Raw genomic sequence first — 6,547 nt, forward strand, 5'->3', positions numbered from 1 at the left:
TGCACACGTCCTAGAGATAAAGTCATACATTGATATGTTAGGAATGTTGGGATCCGTTGTCTGTGAGGAGCTGGCTGTTGACTGGGTTCTTCATTGGCTTCCTAACTCATATAGTGAGTTCGTAAGAGAGTACTATATGATGAACCACGATGTAACCCTTATAGATCTCACCTACATGCTTATTGCTGCTGAATCAATAATGGTTTGGCGCACTGGAAAAGCAAAGTTGATTGGTGAATCTACATTCCATACCTCTATGGATATAGGCAATGACAACGAAAGGCATGCCATGATCGAATAGTTTGATCATAAGAGAAAGGAAAAGTATGAAGTAGTTCCATGTGCTGTTCCAAAAGAGTCAATTTGCTTTTATTGCCAAGAGAAGGGGCATTGGAGACGAAGCTTCCCTATTTACCTAAGAGGTCTAAGAGATGGGAGAGTCAAAACGTATGGCTCTGCTTTAGGTAAAATTCATTAATTAACTCTTTTAAGTTCCTATTCTAGATTCTTAATACATGATGTGATAAGATTACATTTGATGTTTTGTAGGATCGAAGAAAAGAAAGGAAGCTTAAGGGAAAAAGTGAGCTGAATCTAATCGTGAAGAAATGGATTTCGATCGCATTGCTTGAAGATTATAATTTTGAGCTACTACTTGGAGTTAGAATAAGATTGCTAAGAAATATGTATTAACATAGTTTTTCATTGAATTGCATTGTAAGGAAAAAATTTTCCGCAATAAAATAAATTTTGATTTTATATTATTTATTTATCCTTGCAATGGCGTGTATGAAAAATTGATGTTTGAAGGTTTCTATTATTAGCAATAATGGATTTGATTTTTAATTATGTTATTTGTGGAAATGTCGAGAATTTACCAAATAGGGAGAGTTTCTCATCGCCTAAGTTTCAATTGGACAGAAACTTGGAATCATGCAACTTGGTTGCATGATGAATGAGAAATTTCATATTTGGAAATTAGACTAATTCGTTGACAAAGTGAAGGAGATCGAGTACACAAGGTTGTATGTTGATCAAGTCCACCACAAGAGTGACAAAGATATTCATCATGATTTACTAAAGGTTTAGTAAATATGATTATACTTATAATATTAAGTGTAATTTTGAATTGATTGAAAGAGTTTAAATCAATAGCAGAACGGATAAGAAGAATCAAGTAGGCAGAAAGATAAAAGTTTTTCTATTCTAAGAAGAAGGGAGAGTACCTTTTATTATGTTTTATGATAGGTCTTAATGATTAAGAACCATATCTCAATTGATCCTCTAGGTGAGTCTTAGTACAATTGTATCTCTGAGAAGAGGAATCAAGAATTGAAGAAATGTTTAAATCAAAAAGTCAATCATTCTTCGTTCCAAAACAAGTCTTAGAGCTAAGATTGTGACATTGAGTGACAAGTCTTAAGAAGGTTTATAACATTCATCAAATGTAAAATTTGGGAAAAGGTTTTTCTTATTCTTTCATATTTGGAATTGGTAATTTGTGATGTCTTGGATAAGACAAAGACTAACTAGGATCAATTTTGTGAAGTGTTTTGTCTTGATAAAAGCTACACTAACTCTTGAATATTTGTTTGTCGAGAAATGTTTATTGACAAGAGAATCTTATATGTCAAGGAGTCAGTGGGAGTCTTAAATGTATTGAAAAGTTCAAGACCTAATCAAGAATAAACCTTATCGATCATCACTAGCACACGACTTGAGGTTCACAACCTATCGTGTTGACACTATCTTGTTTCTGTGCCGTTCCAATTGAGTTAATTATGCATGTGAGTTCTATGAGTTCTCATTTGAACACATAAAAGGCAAGCACCTTGATCAATGGAAAGTACATTGATAGGAAAGGGTGAGCCGCTTAACTACTTGGAAGACATGGTGGGCACTCGTGTTACCATAAGGCAAGAAATCAAGATTGAGAAAGTTCGGTCCATATGAGTCTGGATTTGTCACAAACTTTGGTTTTGACAAATTCGCATGGATAGGAACACATACACCATTAAAATCTAAGTTTCATAAGATTCCCTCCTTCATGAAAATGACTGTGAGGAAATGCTTTCACTAAGAGAGATATTAAGAAGATAGTGATTGTGGAAATTGTATTCTCGAATTCAATTATGGTTACGATATCCCTTTCCATGATTCGAATTGTGAGATTTGGCAATTAGTCTGAATTGTTTAGACACACATATGAACTATCTAAGGAAAAGGTTTATAAGTTTGAGAAGCTTAGATAAAGGATTATCAAAGCATTAGGTATTAGAAATATGAAATTAAGAAATTCAATAGGTATTGTTTTCTGGAAGTTAAGTTGTTTCTGAATACATGTCAAAGCTAGTGGGAGCATAAGAGTTATGCTTATATGATAATAATCATCATAGTGGGAGCATAAATGTTGTGCTTATATGATTATTAAGGTAAGTATTGCAAGTTAGCATCATTAATTATAGAAAAAAGGAGTTATACTTTGCAAAGTCGTAAGGGTTGAAAAGTTGTTTTGCTATAATTAAGGTAGAGAATATTATGCTTCATTTCAAATCTAAAGGCTTAGGTTGTGAAATGTTAATAAATTTAGTCAAGGATACATAGTGCGTTCTCAAAATTTCGATTATGATTATGGCATCCCTCTTCATAGTTCGAATTGGGAGAACGTGACACATTAAATATTATGGCAGAAGATTGATAAAGTATCATATCTTTATGTAAGACATTATGCATCGTGTCCCATACACTTCGGGTATAAGATCGATTGCAAGTGCTATAATATTTGAACATTCTAAAATTTTCCGAATGTCTAGCGTATTTAGAGGGAAAAAGGAAAAGAATTGGTTTTGACTAAGATAATTAAACAACTATCAAAGGACGATCCAAAGTTCGCTGATGATTGGTCGCTTGTGAGTAGTTGGAAGTATGGTATTGGATGGACCATATCGATATTATTATGAATAGATAAGATTCTATTAAGAATGAGTTGTCATATGGAAAATATGGAAATGTTTCCATATTAGGAGTTGGATATTGAGAGCCTATGTCAAGATTAGAAAATTTTATGCAAAAGGATGTTCAAGGAATGTACTTTGAGTGAGAGTCATCACGTCTATGGATTTTTCTTGTAACAATCTCCAATAAAGAATTTTGTAATTTCGTTGGCAATAGTCATTGTGACTTTTGCGCTGTGACTTTACGAAAGGATCATTGCATAAATGTTAGAATCTAGCATATTCTATGAGTGGCAAGAATTTGATATTCTTACACTTGTGATAAGGATTGGGAGTTGTGAAATGAGTATGATTGGAAATGTGTTCATTTGATCTATTTCACAAAGTAAGGACCGTAGGTACACATTGTGTGCATGCTAAGAGCATGGGACAAGTGTAGTAATAATTCAAGTAAGAAGTTGATTACCCAAAACAACAAATAATGAGTAATCAATATGGTGATTAAATAAAATGTTTTATTTATACCCAGAGTTTGGGGCCATATGAGATTAGTATTATTCTTGTGTTTCACTTTGCATGTTTTGACTTCCTGAATAATTAAATTATTTCATAATAATCAAATTATTCAAACATACCACAGTCGTTCATATGTTGGAAGTAGGTATGAATGAAGATTGTCATGAATTGGTGTGTGGATTGTCTAAAGTGTATTAGACATAAGCAAATGTTTGTTGTAACGTTAATGAGTGCTTATGAATATGTTTTGAGCATTGAATTAAACCCATGCTCACTTGGATCACTTCATGAATTGTATCAGGAATGATTGGTGAGACGATAACATCTTATATTCTTGAAACCGAGATGTGTGAGTTGTATCTTGCGAGTCAGTTGCACATTGATAATATGTAAACGCACCAATAATTTGGTGTTATAAAACATATTGTTGTGTGTGATTCGATAAGTAAGTGCAAGCAAGCATTGAATCAAAGTTTATCCGTTCCTTTTATCCAAAGTAGGATAAAAGCGATCTCTTTGGACCCCTCGATAATTTAGTGATGGCACCTAAGCGCTTGGCCAAGTCGGGACTAATTTGATGTGTTCAATTGTAGTCTGTTGTCAATCGTCATAAATCGGAAGTTGGGAAACAATATAGAGAGAATGATTCGAATTCATGTCACACGTCTATACGATATCTAGAACGGAGGAATATATGATCCCTTATCTAAAGGACACGCGTATCTGATAAGATCAAAGTTGAAAACGGCTTTTGAAAGCTACGATTGCAGATCAGGATCTAAAGTCACACGTAGAATAGTTATTAGACTTATCCAAGTGGGAGACTATTGGATTAGTCTCTAAGTCCATAACTATTTTGGTATGTACTTGACCCGATGGTGCATGGTCCTTTCGGGTTGCCTTCACCAAAGGAACTTGATATGATGAATTATGGAGAGAAAGGATTAATTATGATTTATTAACATACTATGAGAATAATATATTATAGGAGAAAACATATTGTTTAATTAATATTAGTCAAGAATTAATTGATAATTATTTTTGTGGCTGAAAGAGATTAATTAAACTTAAGGGACTGGAACTGTAATTATAAGATAATTGCATTTGGGCTATGGATCACCTTGGAATAATAGGTTGGACGAATTCTTTGGGGAAACCCATTAGAAATCGTCCAAGGGATATTCTAAAAGGGTCCATGGGCTGCTTAGGGCTTAAGCAATCAGATTAGGGTTTCCTAGTTGAAAACCCTAATAGCCTACATGTATATATAGTACCCTTAAGCCCCAAAAACGTGGCAAAGAGTTCCACTAGGGTTTCTGGACGTTTTGGGCAGCCTCCTCTCTTCTCATTCTTCATGCTCTTGCTCTTGGTGTTTGTGAGCCATTAGAGGAGTGACAATTGTGACTCTAAGCTTTCTAAAGTCATTACAAGGAGGATTTGAGATTTTTATTACCACATAACAATCAAAGGTAATTCTCTAAACCCTAATTTCAGTTTATAATATGTTAGATCTAAGATTGTAAGTCTTGGATACATTGCATGTACAATAGAGAAACCTAGATCGAAGCATTAGGGTTTGCATGAGCACATATGATGTTCTTATGGCTAAAACCCATCAGATGGGACATCCCCATTTTCTCGATCATTTTATGTAGAAGAGTTTAATCGAGTAAATGATTCAATAAGGGTAATTGAGTAAATGAACAATGAGAGTAAATAGAATCTGGTTTCAGCTCATATTATGCTTTCAATGTTTACAGAGAGAAAAGTAGACAAGAAGTATATTCGAACTCTTATCTAACTCTAAGTAAAGCTCCTATTTGTAATAATTTCGAACTTCTCAATTTGTGAGAATATACTTCTTGTGTCCCCCTTTGACATATTACAACCAAAACTTCGACTTCTACAATCTCCCCCTTTGTAATAATTTCGAACTTCTCAATTTGTGAGAATTTGTGCAACATAATGCGTCATCCTTCGAACTTCAGAGTACCAAGTCAAAATCGTCCTTAGCTCCTTTTTATCCCCTTGAATATATTGCATGCAATTATTCATACGAACAATGAAGTTCGTATATTGGGAAGTAGTATATCTTTCGGCTTCGCACGCTTGAAACAAAAGTCTTTTTTTCTTTTCTATTCTTGTCTTTCCCAAAAAAAACCAACCCAAATGGTTTCAAACAGATTTCCCCATCAGCATACTTCTTCAACTCAGCCTAGGTCTTCGTGGCTTCCATCGCAACATTCACTTCTTTACCCAGAGCTGAAGCTAATTCCACATCTATTAAGGCCATACAATCACAGTAATTGTCGATGAAAATTTTGATATGTTCTAGTCCAAGCCTCAACACATCTTTCTCAGTTCCTTGAAGTTGTGAAACTTTCATATCTTTCAAAATCAATGCAACTTGAATTAGGTCATTCAATTTCATTAGTGGAAAATCTGCTACAGAAAAATCACAGACTTGATTGTTCGCCCTTACAACATGATACCTAAAGTTTTGTATCATGTTCTCGAATAATGCATCTTTTGTTATGTTGATCACTTTCCTAATCTTCACTAGGACCATATCTCTTCAGGTTCTTTCCCAAAGACTACATGAAACCTAAGTTTCATGTGTATGTAATCATCTTCATTATCAAACTTCTCCACAATCTTGTATTGATAAATAATGAACATCACTTCCTTTATTGGAAAATCAAGTTGATTCATATCAGTCTTAGTGATAGAATAACTCTTCTTTGGCTTCTTCTTGAATGCGTACATGTAATTGAAAGCAACTCTAGCTTCGATACTCTCATAACTGTAAACCTTCTTGGGATCACCTTTATCCATGTCTGGTGGATCATTTTCACGAAGTGTTAAGATACTTTGATTTTTTCTTTGTCTATCAATTTCTGCTTCGACTTCAGCCTGTAACTATTCTTTTGATTTTTCAACTAAAATCCACTTTCCTTTTCCATCATCTTCTGTAGGTTTTGGTTTCGAAGAGCTTTAAATTCCTCCTTCTGTAGAAGCACCAATAACAATTCCCTTTAGAATGGGTCTTGTCGTTGTCTTGATAGCCTCTGTCGTAC

The sequence above is a fragment of the Lactuca saligna genome, chromosome 6 (genome assembly GCF_052625555.1).
Source record: "Lactuca saligna cultivar CGN05327 chromosome 6, ASM5262555v1, whole genome shotgun sequence".
Taxonomy (NCBI): domain Eukaryota; kingdom Viridiplantae; phylum Streptophyta; class Magnoliopsida; order Asterales; family Asteraceae; genus Lactuca; species Lactuca saligna.